We start from the raw sequence: 16,612 nt of genomic DNA on the forward strand, positions 1-16,612 counted from the left end.
GACCCGGCATGCACGCAGGCGGCCATTTTCTAAGTTGAACAAACAGGCATTGCTTAGCGTGTGTTTGTGCGGCCATTTTGTAAGTTGAAAAATGAGCATCGCGTCAGCATTCAATAACCACAAACTCCAACGTGTGTTTCATATTCAACGCGCGTGCTGAATGGCGCGGTGTCTCCTTACGGTGGTCCCGTTGCGTTTGGTGCAAGAAGCATTACCAGTTCGCCCTGGTATATTTGTATAACTCTATAGATGTGCAGAACCTAAAGTAATCAAAAGAGGTGTATGGTGCTACCCCAAACCTCACTGATAAGACTCCCACCAAGCTGATTCAAATCCTACAAATAGAATCAAATACAAGAATAGAGCTTCAAATTTGATTACTTTGTGAGGTTTTTTTTCTATAATTTTCTTTGTTCGAATAATTGTTTTGAATGCAGGTCTGATATTTACTCCTTGGAAAAAAGTATGTTTTTTGTACAAGCACAGTGAAGGCTTTATTACACCTTTTTTTTTAATCAAAGTTTTTCAGATATTTCCTAGAAAACAAAACAGCTGGAAATCAAATTAAAGTAGGAAGATTATTACGCCTGTAAATGGTTGGTCCATAGTCAGTTGTACCTCAGATTACTTCTAAAAATAAAATTTTAAATAAAAACCTGCAATTTGTATCTCCTTATTTGATACAAACAGCGTAGGGAGTTTTAAAAACAAGCAGCATCGCAAAACAAAATACCTGTTTCCCACTATTGTAGGCATCGATCGTCGGCCCTATTTATAGACACTGTACCAGTTCAATTGAAAAGAACTAGACCAACCAATGTCAAGAGTTCAGTCCCACATCATGTAAATAAATGAACTCATGCTGATTCAAATTAAAGGGTGGTAGAACATTGGTCACAAATCCACTCCTATGTATCTCAAGGGTGAAGTTTGCCGAGTTGACTTACTTTTACTCAATGTCTGAAACTGTTCAAATTATCTTTCAAATCTAAGAAAGCCTTTACAATTTTTAAATACTTCAGGCCTAAAGCCTTTCCCAGCCTGCATCTGAAAACTCACAATTTTATGCAACGAGGGAGTTTTTCACTTCATTATTTTTTGGCAACTTCCATGACCAATTGAGCTCCCAATTTTTCAGAGGTTTGTTATTGTCAGAGGATTCTGTTCTTTGACAATTACCAAAAAGTACATCCGGCTTGTATTATATTATTATAAGGATTTATAACAGTTCAACAACTTCCATGGATGATTTGCTTGTGAAGACATAAACATCAAAGCTTTCTTTGTTTTAAAAGCTAGCGCAGATATTTTATGCTAGCCCTAAAAGCGGAGAATGGTTATCACAAGTCAAACAATTCTGCAAGAAACTGGGCCTAGATCTTCCTCAAAATAATAAATTTGATGCAAATGGATGACTCTTCAAGATACCAAAATACATTTTTAGAAAAGAACAAAAAAATAGAATGAAAATAAATCGAGACTCCATTTATTCATTACGATTTCTATGAATGATTGTCCCAATTTCCTGTTTGAATAAAAAATAAGTGAATATATTTGCGCTCTCCACTCAAACATTATGCAACAGTGCAACATCAGAATTTAGTGATTTCAAGACACTCCAAGGAGGTTAAGTCCTCTTGATATCTTTTCAACTTCTGCCAAAATTATTCCAGCTCAATCTTAAAGACTTTCTTTGCAGCATAAAAACCTGCAATTATCCCTCAACCTTTTTTCAACATACCCAGTCTTGATTGACAGAGAAAATTTGTAAACACATCCTTTCCCCCTCCCCTCCTTAAATGATAAAACAGTCTCTTATCATAGATTCTCAAATCCCCCATTCTTATCAAACTGCTGTGTTGTGGTTCCTCCTATAAACCTCTTGCTAAGGAATGTATCTTTCCCATTTTAACAAGTCCTCTTACACAAACAAACAATACCTCCCTGCCCCCTCCATGCCAACTGATCCAGAATAACACAGGCCACAAGCATGAGGTCATCCTTCTCAGCCGGAACTACTTTCTTCTTCTGACCATATCATCAGATTCATGGTCAGATAGGAGGGGAATTTATTTGTGTATGGGGCAAGGGTCATGCACAGTCAATATGTGTGTCAAGTACACGAAGGTTGTAAACCCTTGATCTTATGCAGAGGTCAAGGGTCATTCAGGATACAAGAGTACAGGAATACATAAATCTCCACACTGTATGGAGCCAACCTAAATACAAGCTTTCCAGGGGTATTATTTTCAATCATGGACTTTCAGCCTAACTGAGATGTGCACACAATAACCTGCCTTGTTGTTGCTGTTGTGCGCCTGGGCTACCTCGGCCTTGTGTACAACCTAGATTCAGAAGGCTGTGGGGGGAGTGAGTCCGGTATAAGGAATGGCCAAATGGTGGCCATTGCCATAATGTCCTCAATGCAATGCATTAGCATGTTTAGGGGCCTTTCAAAGGGTATAGTGGCGATGGTGGACTTATGCATGCGGTGTAGCCACACTGGGTAGCCACACTGGGCTATGATAATATAGGCATGTGTGGACACACTGCAGTACAGGGCGATAATGCATACAGCGTAACATGTATAGCGTGTGGATGACATTATATTAACAAAATGTGTCATTCAGTTACTTTGCGTTTCACAAAAGCTGTGGAAATCGGCAAATAGACGGGTTCAGAGGGCATACTGGGATGAAAAGATCATCGCCATTCCTTTTGACAATAGGTTTCTACTTACTCTTTCTTCAATTGATAACAATTAGGATTAAAACCAAATATAAACCAACAAGCCAAAACTGTAAACCTCACATTTTTATCATGGACTGTTGATTCTTTGCCAAAATTCTCTCTCCAACTTGATATTTTTGTTGACAACCCCAAAACTGCACTGCTAATGGGCCTTAATTTCTCAACAGGATTATAGTTCCCAAAAAAATGTTGAAAAATCACAACAAAAAAAAACCCTAAACGATTCAAGGAATTGAGGGAAAGGTTCTTGGTCCCATCTTGCTCTATGGTCCCATCTTGCTCTATGGTCCCATCTTGGCAAAACTTAAAGAGTTTAATCTTCCCAATCATCAAATGTGTCTCTCTAACACCCCCCCCCCCCCCAAAAAAAAAAAAAAAGAGGAGAGAGGAAGAAGAGAGTAGGTCTATACACAAAGAAAAGTAGCATACTGAAAGCTGTTACGATCTTCAACATGATACTCATTTTTTAAATGAAGAACATACAAATTTCAACTATCACCAAAAAAAACGTTAAGATACGTTGAGTATACAGCACTGAAGGAAGTTGCAACTACCAAGTAATGTTTACTAAACAAGTAAATATTTAGAGAAATTGCAATCATCATAAATAATTCAAGTATGCCACCGTGCCGAATTTATGCAACGTATTGGAGTACAAGTACTTGCCCTGAAATAAAAAATAAGAACTCCAAAGGAAAAGAAATCCAGCTGCAATAGAAGACTTCGCTAATTACATCCTGGATTAATATACTAGTTGGATTAACTCAGTAAATTACACCGTATTATTATCTCTTTCCCGGGTTACAACAAGTTACATGTTGATCATCCCATCATTGAAACCATCATTAGCAAGAAACTCTTCCCCAACAACCCTGATCTTCAATTCATACCATCTGATCACTGGCATACAACCATTTGTTATGATTACATGTTATGAAGACATGTCAATGACATTGCAATAGCTGCATAAACAGAGTCAGGTCAGTCCTTGTTGTCAGTAGCCTGACGTCATTAAAGAGTGTCATTAAAGCGATGTTGGAAAACCTGCCATATCTTGTTGTTTTTGAATTTCTTCATGTTTTTTTTTTAATGGCCCCACTCAAGTCCTTGTTTCGTAAAGGGCCAAGATCACACCGAGTTGGTGATTACACTACACTTCAGATACGGCAATCTCGGAATCAGAATCTAATGGCTCTGAGCCAACATAAAATCTTCTCTGGTGAAAAGTAAGGGCTGATAAAATTTGCCTCAAAGGCATTTTTTTTCATCTATTTTCTTTAGTTTTGTATTTATATTTTAAGATACCTTTTATTTTTGGCCCTGAACATCCCGAGGCCACTTAATGCATAGGAATAGTTAATATTTATCTTTCAAAATTGAATGCGGGAAAAAAAGACACGTTTCAATAGCATGGTACAAGCGACTAGCGTGTGTTTTGTTGTTGAATTGCATGTAGCAAAGTCCTGTTGTGCCAAGCACCTGTAGCTCCAATGTAAAATTATTAAAAGTAATATTATCTAAGAGCAAACAAATAATGGCATAAACAATTTTGTTTTGAATCTTAATCTAATCAGATTAATTTTTCAGGCATGATATTTGATTAATGGAAAAAAGTATGAACATTATATTAAAAGCAGTGGACACTATTGGTAATTACTCAAAATAATTGTTAGCATACAAACTTACTTCAAGGTAACGAGGTAATGGGGAGCTGTTGATTGTATAAAACATTGTGGGAAACGGCTCCCTCTGAAGTGACATAGTTTTCGAGAAAGTAGTAATTTTCCACGAATTTGATTTTAAGACCTCAAGTTTAGAATTTGATGTCTCGAAATCAAGCATCTGAAAGCGCACAACTTCGTGTGACAAGGGTGTTTTTTCTTCCATAGTTATCTCGCAACTTCGACCACCAATTGAGTTCAAATTTTCACAGATTTGTTATTTTATGCATATGTTGAGATCCACCAAGTGAGAAGACTGGTCTTTGACAATTACCAATAGTGTCCAGTGTCTTTAAGTAGGCTTACATGTAAAGGGTTAGGCCTGACCTATGTTCAAATAGTGTAGGCTCTAATACACTTTTCAGGCTACATATTTCATCAAAATTTTTCTAATTTTTCCAAAGGGCAAAAATCAGAAATTGGACCTAAGTAGGAAATTATCCTGCCTGATATTTCCTGGACAGATCATAGAGTCATTATATTTTCAAAACTTATCGATCTCAATTCTCAAAAACCTTATAAAAATGTACAAAATATTTGGGCCTCAATTCTACCCATCAAACCTCAGGCAAAAATAACAAACTTGCTCAGTTTTGGCTTAAAATATAAATCAGTCGCTTGATTGTTTTGGATGCATAGCTAGCAACAACCTTGAATAAAAATAGCAGCAACGTGTTCTTTGTGATAATATTTCTTCAATGTCAATAATGCATTCCAGTAGAATCTATTTTCAGAACAACTAGAATCTTTTTTCAGTAAATACTAACTACAATCAATTCACCGATTTTAAATTTACTCAATTTAACACAACACTCAATATTCCTGGAAAACGAATCAAATACCCCTAAATATTTCAATATCTAACAATTGGCAATTTCCTGAGGTCTAAGCATTGGTGTTGAGAAAATCTCTGTGACCTTTCCATTTTCCGATAAGAACATCCTCTTCAAGAAATACTACATCTATTTTACAAAGAACCCTGCGCACCTGTTATTGCATCAATTAATTATCACCCCCTTCACATGTCTCTTTCCTAAATGCAGTTTCAAACCACTACATGGTACAGAACCCAACATCAAAATATGACAAATTTAAGGGCAAAAATTATACACTATGCACAGGGAATAGCTGTTGATGATTCTATCGGATGGTTAATCATAGCATTACAGTAGCTTCTAGCGCTACTAGTAGATTTACATACGTACATGTACGTAGTAAAGGTGCCCGAGCCTACTGCATTATGCTATTCATTGCTTTATTAAGATATTGGCTTTGTTCCAAGTGTGATTCAATGCCAGGGCCCCTACAGAAAAATAATTGTTTCTCCGAAAAAGGATGGGTAAATATTCTTCAAATTCCGGGGGATCTGTCCTGAACACTGAACTTGATGCAATCTCTTGTCTTTTTATTGAGTACAGTGCATTACTCAGGGTAGTTATAATAATGGAGAGATGTTTTATCAAATAAATTATAAAAACAAAAACTGTTTGACTGATGTTGCTTTGCAGTGAAATGCTCTATGTTAAAGCCATTGGACACTTTCGGAACAGAAAACAAAACTAATAATTCACAGATTTACAAATAACTTACAGGGTTTACAGAAGGTAAGGTAATGGTGAAAGGCTTCTCTTGAAATATTATTCCATGAAATGCTTTACTTTTTGATAAAACATTAAAACAATTATCAATTCCCGATATCGAGAATTACAGATTTATTTTAAACACATGTCATGACACGGCGAAACGTGCGGAAACAAGGGTGGGTTTTCCCGTTATTTTCCCCCGACTCCGATGACCAATTGAGCCTAAATTTTTACAGGTTTGTTGTTTTATATAAGTTGTGATACACAAAGTGTGGGCCATTGGACAATACTGTTTACCGAAAGTGTCCAATGGCTTTAAAGGTGTGGTGTTTTGGTTGCTTTTTCTCCCTGAACCACCTTTGTTTTTAGTATTGTGGGGTTTTTTATGGTCCAAGATTACTCCACCAATGAGAAAAAATGTTCATCTTGCCTGGCAAAGTCACTGTTTGATAAAGTTTTATATATTTTTTTTTTTGGAAAGGAAATGTTATCTATTTTCGGAACCAGTGTCGGAAGGGCCTTGCTAAAGTCAAGAATTGCTAGTGGTTACCAAATAAAAGAATTTCTGATTGTACCTTTTTAACTTCTCACAAGCATAACCCACCATGGAGCAGGGGTAACATGCTTGAAGCAATTTAAGAGATCCACTGGCCATCCGGTAGAGTCAATAGCAAATTATACCCAGTACTGGGGTTTCCAGGAAATCTCTTTAACTAGCATAAACACATAAAAGGGTTATGAATATGCATGTATAGCGATGTATTGTGATGCAACTGCTGAGGTGTACAAAGCAAGTCACAACTTGTGACAAAAGCATTACTTCTGGTGGGATTGTGGGATTATACTCTCTTTGAAGCGGAACAAGATGCAAAAATTCCACGATGACAAAATTGTCCCTACTAAACTTTACGATTTTCCAATGGAAATGGCCTTGGCAAAAAAGGAGGTAGCCTTGCCCTCTCAAAGATGATATTCCAAAACCTGCATTTTCCAAAGGTCAATTTTAAAACCTTTAATTTTTAAAATGGGCATCAAGGCCAGCCAAGACCAGGGCCTTACTGCAATACCAGCCCGGGGCAATGTGTTGTCAGTTTGACTATGGTTTGACTATGACTTGTCAGTTTGACTATGGTTTGACTATGACAGTATGTTTTGTATTAAAGAAATTCATCCGAACAATGGTCATAACATATATATTTGAGCAACTCAATAATGATAACAAATGCTAATTGTTATCAAACCATTGAGCATGAGGGTAGGCTGAAATTCATGCAGGAGAATGGAACTAAAAACCATTCAGAACAGTAAAATCAATTTCAAAAAAATGAAATAAAGATACGAAATGGCTTCATAATTATCTATAAAGAATTGAAATTAAGAACCGTGGTATTTGAGATCAAAAGTCTTCAACATCAGTAGTTTTCGATGGCTTTTCCTGCCTGGCTTAAACAAACATTTACTTTGTAGTTTAATCAGCAATGAAAATCAACGATCCCGGCCAGCTAGGTTCATTGACTCCCTTTTATTATTTTTATAAAAAGCTAATTTTAGATTTTCATTTTTTTCTTCTGACCGATCCACCCAAGATTTTGGATTTTTTTTTTTTAACCTCAACTATTCTGAAATGCCCCTCAGTTTTGTTTTCACACCACACTAGTTGCAATCCTACATTAGCAAACACTTTCAATCCAATCCCAATTAAACAATCCAAACACATATGGCGAAAAATATACATAACAAGGATCTCCCATGAGATTAACAGTACACACTAAGTGTTATGCCAGATGTATTCTCTGCACTTTTTTCTTTTTTTTTTTTACATCCGAGAAGTTGATGTGGAGTTCACAGAAAAGTTCAGCCTGAGTACAGCACATAACAAAACTAGGGCATAATGTGAACACAAAACCTCAAAAGGAACCGACTAGCATTCTTTATGGCCTAGATGTAGAAAGATGTTTTTGTTGGCAAGCGACCAGGGTGTAAAAGGTGAAGTACAAAGAATAAACCAAAGCGCTACACCTCCTGTCAGGACTGTCACTGTCATTCTTAGCAACCAGCCCTTGAAATAATCCACAGCAATTGCCTTGGTGTCCTGTGCTTTTGCTGTGATGCCCATTGACACCCATTGCAAAGTTCAAATACAAATAAAAAAATCCTCATAGAAGTGCCCCTTCCAAGAACAAAATCAAAAGAAATTGTCACAAAATGATCTTCAGTAAGAATATCAAATCAATCCTTGGTAACTCTTTACAGACATTATGAAATTTTAAATACATGGGTGGGAGTCATTGCTGGTCAGAAAATATTACTTTTAAAAAACCGTTCTGCTTTTGAAGCAGAACGAAGCACAAACCTTGTCACAGATGGCACTGTAACATGACACATGGCCACTAACCTTCTTCAGATATATAACAAGCGAATTTGTTTGTGCTTAGCTACTTTGGTTATGCTTCATCAGTAAGCAGCCCTATGAAACTTGAGCCTTGAGTTTTGGTTCGGGTGCAAAGAAAGTTGTAATGTCAATATAAATTTGAACCAAATTTACTTTTCAATGCCAAGGTTCCCCCAAATAGATTCCTATTTTTTTAGTCAATAAACAAGCTTTCAAATCATACACAAAACACAGTCTTTATCATTGACTATACCACTCCATGTCAGGTGGTAATAATAATATCTTTTAGTGGTTTCCTACACATTTTCAACATTCAGTATTTTTTCTGCAAGGTATGCGGAACTACACTTTTTGAAGTATGAGAATATCTTTTTCCTTTTAAACATAGTGGGGTTGGTTTACAAGGTGTTGTGGTGTAATACTTTTCCGCTTTGAAACACCCTTCAGAGCGTGGGCTCAAGAATTGAAAGTTTGATAAAAAAAGAACACCCAGTCAAATTTGATTCATTTCCTTTCTAAAAAAAAATAAAAAAATTTTAACAAAAAAACTAAAAATGATGATTTTGGGGCAGGTGTCACTCACTGAGTCACAACTTTACCCCGTACAAGATTATACAGAGCCCATGGCCTCTGTTGCCCTGGTCTTGTCTTGGCCTAAATGCCCTCTCTAACAGTTTCCTGTAGCATTTAAGATCTTTTAATTGAAGTGCTCATTCATTGCCAAATGTTTATTTGAAAATTTAAAAACTTTCTCTTTAAGTCAGAGCTTCTATTGTCTCATTGTTAAAGTTCTCTCAGCACTATAACCCATGCATGCTCAATCAATTTAAACTCTCCTTCTAACGGCATTTGCATATTTACTCAGCAAAGTGCCCACTGAGAAACTTCTGACAAAGTAACTGCGTTGGTGACCTTGATCTTGCAAACAGCCAAAGTCTTTGTTGGGAGGTCAAACAAACACTCCATCCCTTTTAAAATATTTCTCCCCCAGTGATTTATTGTGAAAAATGGCCACTCTGTGCCAATCTTAGGGGCTGGTTCGTAGCCTGCCCAAATTGGACGGGTCCAGGCAGTTATTAACAGAGCGCGAAAAGGGAAGTTTAAGAAAAGGTAGTTGTTTGGTTATCACTCTTAAAATTAATAGAAATCTTACTCAATTAGAAGTAATGTACAGCAGCTTTCGATAGTATAAAGCATTTTGAGAAATATTTCACTTCGAAGGACTGTGGTTATGGACAAAGATAACAGTTTTTATTCCCAAAAAATTTGAGTTTGAGAAACATTGAGAACAAAGTTATGTAAGTCAGATGGGTTTCACAGATTGTGTTATTAAATTCCGAAAATTTATTCTGCCCGATAAATAAACCGCTTCAGATTTTCAATGATAAATCAAAAACGCTACCACCTTTTGAAATGAAATTTTTACAGGTTACTTTATTGTATCTACATTTTCTTATAGCTGATGAAAAATAATTAACGATTCCAAAAACTAAAGGTATTATACACTCACCTTACCAATCAGTGCACACTATAATAGCTTTGTAAAATACTCTCAACACATCTCAAGTTCTTTCTGAAGAAAAGTGGCCTTGGACTTCAAAGCGAGCTTTTTCAATTTTCTTCACATGTTGAATTAAGTTAGAAACTCTGGCTTCCAACAATAAAAAACTGTTCAAATACATTTACAAAGACCACATGTAGTAGCACCGTCGATTGCCTACAGGTGGAAAACAGCCAAGCAAATTTACAGAGGAAGGGTATTATTTTAAGAATACTTGCAGGTACACACTTGAAGTACAATGCCAGCAACTCAAGAAGTTTTAGTACCCAGCATTGAAAACTCAAAATGTTCAAGTACAAGAAATACAGGCAGGACCGACTATATCTACATGGAACATTTGACACTGCATGACCCCTGGGAATAGTGCGTCAATGTTATAATATAATAATATTTATTCGGGCAATCACATTTACAAGCACATGTACATACATTAAACATATTTAAGAAAACAAGTAAAACAACAGTGGGGTGCCCAGGAGAGCATAAAAGTTAAAAAAAATAACTATCGACAAAAGGCGTATGTCTCCTAAGATGTTCAGTATGTCAATCATCTTTCAGTATATGTTGACGCTCTTTGAAAAACAAAATTGACCCAGCATCACTACACATTTGACGCACTTCCAACTTGTATCTTAAAAACGATTTTTAAAAAAAGACACACATTGCTGCACTTCTGATCAGTAGGCCTACACAAACTTGAAAAAAGGGGTAACGATCGCTTGTAGAGAGCAAGGCATGATGGACAAACTATTGGAATGTGCTTTTTGAGTACGAATTGCAGGAAATATAGTTAAAATGGGGTTTGAGATACTTGTCTATCGCATGTCATCCAAATGGAAATGGGAGTTTTTCCCTACTCGCTAACGTATTGCTGTATGGAATATGGAGGAGAGAGCAAGACTTGATACCCTTTCCAAAACCACTGCTTCCAGAAACTGGCTCCTTGTTTGTTTTTAAGATTGCCGATCATAATTTTCTTTTTATAGTTTAAAGATCTAAATTCTTCAATTAACCTTCAGCGTTTGCTCCTCTAAAGACTGAAACTGACCCGTCTCTGGCCCGACGGGTCAAATAACCTGAACTCAACACAAAGGGCATCTAAGACATTCACTCACATGATAAGCCCAGAACAAATGCAAGTACTCGCCATGCCCATGACCAACACAGGAAACCAAATCCAGTTCAAAAATTAGGTTATAATTATCTTTGGAACCCCAGTATAGATACGTTGCACTACACCTGCCTCAAACCATATCAGTTCTCATGACCAACGAGGGTCATTTTAAGTGCAAGGGATTGCAAGCAAATATAAAAGATATTAAGCTTTTTCTCGCTGGGTTACTAGGTTAAAGATAACATACCAGTTAAAAGAGAAGTAGATTTTCATTTTATAGGTGTGGACAGAGATGATTGACAGTTCCAAAACTTTAAACCAGATTTCTAACCTTGTTAACTTGTAGTAAGTTTAATAGAAACACCCACCCAGGGCAGGACACACCGACTCCGGATTGATCCCCAACTTTGTTTCTGGTGATCTTGTTTCTGTTTTTTTTTCCGCCATGATTCGAGACTCAAGTGTCTGGTTGAGTGTCAAAGATTCATTGCACGGTTTTCAATTTCTACTCCATCTTTAGTAATGACTTCTTCATTTACACAAAGTAATTGATTGAGATTTATTTTCCAAACCCTTAAGGTTTAAAACAGGCAAATCATCCAAACACTTTATACAAAACAGTGGTTAACTCAAACTACTACATGTATTCATCAACTAGAAACACTGGCGATTCACAAGGTTTGCCAAGAAATTTTTCAGTAACTTGCCAGCAGGACCTGTTAGCTTGTCTTTTCACTAATTTGAAGCCTTTTCACATAATAATCTGAATAGAGATGCTTTTCAATACTAAAATGGCCTGCAGTACACGACCACTTTGAGTGAATTTTGACTGGTCGTCGGGTGTTTTAAAGTGGCATTTGGCCAGCAAACCACTGTTAAAAAGGGAGAACACTGACTTCGATTTTAATATTGTTCAATAAAATGCTTCTCCTGGAAACATTCTAAAGAAACCTTGGTAAGAATGTTCAGACAATTTATGTAATTGAGACCCTGAATTGAAATACTCTGCAGGCAGAATACCTTAGATACACAGAATTATCATCCAGCTATATATCCCAACTGTCCTTACACAGGGCTAAAACTGTCAAAAGCCGGAAGTCACTACCTCTGACATCTACTGCCTCGGTCTTGTCAAATATAGTTTCCAAACAAGACTTGAAGATTTCCTCATTATAAAAATGAAAATGGCCTTACACAATCAAAGATAAAATTCCAGGGCTGGATTTTACAAAGTACTCAACATAGTCAATCAAACAATAATAATTGCCAAGCAAAAATTGTGACATCGCAATTTACAAATCACTATGGCAACAGTGACAACAAATCACTAAGATGTTATTGTAAAGTTGTTGTTTCAGTTTTGCATTTAGTTTTCTTTTCTCCATAAAGTCCCTTTCATCGAGACAAGCTTCCCACATTGAATGAATTTTTAATTTTGAACAATGTTTTTAAGAAATAGTGATCATTGATTTTTATAACATGGACAACAAGACACCTCCTTCCTGCTGAAGCCAAGAGAAAGGACCATGTGGTCCTTTATCTATGGCTGAAGTAACTTGTGTATTTGTCTTTGTTTATTTAGCCTGAGCCCCTCTCCCAAGTCTTAATTTGCATGCTCGACTGCTTTTTCTATACAGTAAGATCCCTGGCTGAGTCAAGATGTTTTCTAAAGGTGATAATGAAATGTAAAGTAGGACAGTTATATCAGCCACATGGTCCTCCATACAAATGGTCCACAGGCAGCTAATTAGGGACCTTCTTTAATGATAATTTACAGTTATGTAAGGTTGAGGTAGGTGGGTGCAGCTATAATACTGAATGCACTGAATGTATAGATGCTGTTATATAACATCAAAAAGGGCATTGTAGGTGTGCATTGTGTGCCTCTTTGTCCCCCACAGGGGTGTTGGCCTCTGCAAGGTTTTATCCTTTCATACGAATTGTTTTCATTTAACTTATCAATCAAAACAAATAATACATGAGAGGGACACATGCCCAACCTTCCTTGACCTAGCATCCCAAACCCAGTTAAACCGGTTCCAATGTTCAACCCTCCTTTGCCACCATTGCTAGTTTAGCAAGTGGCCGGAACAAGCAACCATCAAAGAAAGTCACATAGTATTTACGATGATCATTTCAGAGGATTCTGTTTTTAACATTTAAATGAACCCCAAAGTCTTCTGCCTTTTGATCTTAACCCTTTCATTCAATACCACTCGTTGTTCCCAATATCCTTCATTGAAACGTTCAAGTGGGTCATCGACGATGGAATACCGATTTTAATATTGGCCCCCACCGGATCTCGCGCATACGTAACAATCTCAATCAATAGGACTAGCTAACTCTTTACCCCTCAGAAAGATCAGGGTCTTTCCTTTGTGTTTCCCTTTACTTTTATCTGCCCACAGGATTACCTCATGATCTACATGTGTCAGGAGTAAACCCAATAATGGAAAAGCTACTCGCTGGTCCATGACCAGTTAAATCTATTGACATAAACAGGATGGCATGGTAGCCTTTGACACCAGTCACCCCTGGCTAGCACCCATCGACCCCATGCATAGATGCATTTCTCAGGCTAACTGCATCAATTCAAGAACTGTGGAAGTAGGTTTGGAGATCTTTGGCATTCTTTCCCCTCTGTCTTCTTGTTATCGTTTTAAGTACTATTGTTAATTACGTAACACTTTCGCATCATCTCAAAGAACGTCTTTACATTCTTAACTTCTAACACCAGAAGAGCATTTCTTACTCAGAAGAGGCCGACGAAAAGTTAAAAAGGGAAAATGATGGCTGAGAATTTGGGCGTTAGTGAAAAGAGCATCACAGCTCACTGGCTTTGCAACAGCAAGGCATGAGTGTTTAGTGTACCTCTCCCACCCACTTCCTAATCAACTCCTCTAATCAATATGTGTACACTATAACTTATCTATTTTATTTAGGAGGGCACAATCAATTTTAGTTACACTGGGGTCGATTTCACAAAGAGTTAGGTTAGGACTAGTCCTAGGAGATATACAAATTGCATGGATAGTCCTAAGTTAGGACGCGTAACTGGTCCTAACTTGAGATAAGACTAGTCCTAACTCTTTGCGAAATCCACCCCGAACTCCCACCACGTTTTATTCTGATGAATAAGCCACAAGAATCTTAGCAATAAAGTATGCAATCATTTACACTTTGATAAGGTTTATCGGACTGTCCAAACTTCTTGTGGTTTACATGTGCCCTGCCATACTTTGACAACAGAGAAATTCTGTCTCAGTTTTCTTTTTCGAAGGCATTCATTTTAAACTCAAGAATCCTTCCTTCCATGATCCTTAACAGCAGAACATCAAGTGAAAGATTCCTTACAATTTTATGCTCAATGTTTTTGAAAATGTTACAAACAAAAATAGCAACCAGAGTGTCTTTTTTCAGTCAGGTGCCAGTTTCTTCAAAGTCTTTGGGGAAATAATTTGTCATTGACTTCATTAAATGTACAAGTTTTCCTGAGAGCAGTACCAAGACATTTGTACCACATGGTCGAAATGTGTACTAGAATATTCTTAAGTACCTAACAATAAAGCCAATTGACCAAAGTAACAGTGACCAGAAAGCCATGGTCTTAGTATATTTTTCAAGGCCAGCCGTAAAAAACAAAAATATTGATTATAAATTCAAAAAAAACGCCAGGCCTGATACTACCTCCATGCCTTTCGGTCATTGCCTTGGTGCCCTTGAAATGCTCCAGCTCCAATAGAAATTTACAATTTCCTCATAGCGTGCACTTTACAGAGGAGAAAATGTCTTGGTGCCCTTGCCCTTTCAAAATGGAAAAACACAGGCTTGAGGCGCGCTAGCTGGGTAGAGAATGAATCAGATCCTAGTACTAGTTGAAATGATTTAAGACTTCGTAGGGGTGGAGGGAGGGGCGTAAGGAGATTAAACCAGGCCTTTGACTCAACCCTCTAACTCATCCAGCAATGTAGAACTAGAACAATCTTAAATCATTTGATTCCTTCCTTCACAAGATTCTGACTTGCCTCCTTGATGTTGACACCCAAAGGTCAATATTTATAACACGATGTTTATAATCGACAGTCAATCCTTTTTGGAGGAAACAGAAGCCGGGGTCTGCAGTTAACACCTTATGGGACTTGGGTGAGCCTACTACTTGCCCCAATGTCAGTGTTCCCAAATATACAAAATCAAATAGACAATTATTGTGGGTCCCACTGGAGCCATTGTTAGGGCAGTAACAAACAAGGGGCGGTGTCAGTAGACCTAAGCCCTTCTCATAAAAACAACCCAAGAAAACTGAACAGCATAGTGCCTACTTACAGCGGCCTGATCTACCAAAGCCACTGGGACATTGATATTGAGTACATCTTCTTTAAATGGAAATTGCTTGTGGCAATGAACTTCAAGAAAGTACTAGAGGAGGCACTTATCGTACTCTTGACCATTTGAACCCATAAGTAACCTTTCCTTGAAGTAGTGCCTTTCCTAAAGGTACTATCCCTTAGCCCTACTCTTGACCTTTGAACCCGTAAGTTTCCGGTCCTCGAAGTAGTGCCTTTCCTAAGGTACTACTCCTTAGCCCTACTCTTGACCTTCAAACCCATAGGTTACCTTCCCTTGAAGTAGTGCCTTTCTGAAAGGTACTACCCCTCAAATCGGTAAAAGGAAAAAGCTCATTGTCCTTTCTAGCCAAATATTTAAGTTCAAGGTCCAGCTCTGGTTCCATGTGTATTTATTGAGTTTACAAATCTCTAGTGACCGAGAAGGTATCACGCAAACCATAGAACTATTCAAGAACAAGTCACAGATTGTGAATCACCCTCTCCAGAAAGTGAACTGACTGCAGAAGCGTGGCATGTCCCCTCTAGATGCATTTGTCGTTATCAGTATGTCATGACTCATCAGTAATAAAGGAAAATATCAAACCTGTTGCAAATTTCAAACAATTAGCCTTTCCAACGCAATATTGTAAATTGTAAAATGCACATTGTGCATTGGTATTAACACTACTGGCTGGCGAAGTGAGGGCCCATCACAATTTTTTTGTACTAAGGGCTAATGGGGGCGTCCCGAAAAAACCACCTTTGTGTGCCAACTCTATGACATTTGCCAACCAAAGGATTTTGCAATGGAAGTATCCTTTGCAAAATGAATATGACCTTGTCCTCTCACAGATGAAATTCAAGGCCTGTAACATGCTTGAACTATCATTTAAAGGCAGTGGACACTATTGGTAATTACTCAAAATAATTATTATCATAAAACCTTTCTTGATTATGAGTAATGGGGAGAGGTTGATAGTATAAAACATTGTGAGAAACGGCTCCCTCTGAAGTAATGTAGTTTTCGAGAACAAAGTAATTTTCCATGAACTTGATTTTGAGACCTCAGATTTAGAATTTGAAGTCTCGAAATCAAGCATCTGAAAGCACACATCTGCGTGTGACAAGGGTGTTTTTTCTTTCATTATTATTTCGCAACTCCGAC

General features: G+C 37.4%; 1 protein-coding gene across 1 annotated transcript in view; it reads right to left on the bottom strand.

Moving 5' to 3' along the window:
* The window catches only part of LOC139937878 (protogenin B-like), a 70,274-nt gene that overhangs the window by 48,043 nt on the left and 5,619 nt on the right, over positions 1–16,612 (bottom strand). The window lies entirely within an intron of this gene.

Source organism: Asterias amurensis, chromosome 5, assembly GCF_032118995.1.
Source record: "Asterias amurensis chromosome 5, ASM3211899v1".
NCBI lineage: Eukaryota > Metazoa > Echinodermata > Asteroidea > Forcipulatida > Asteriidae > Asterias > Asterias amurensis.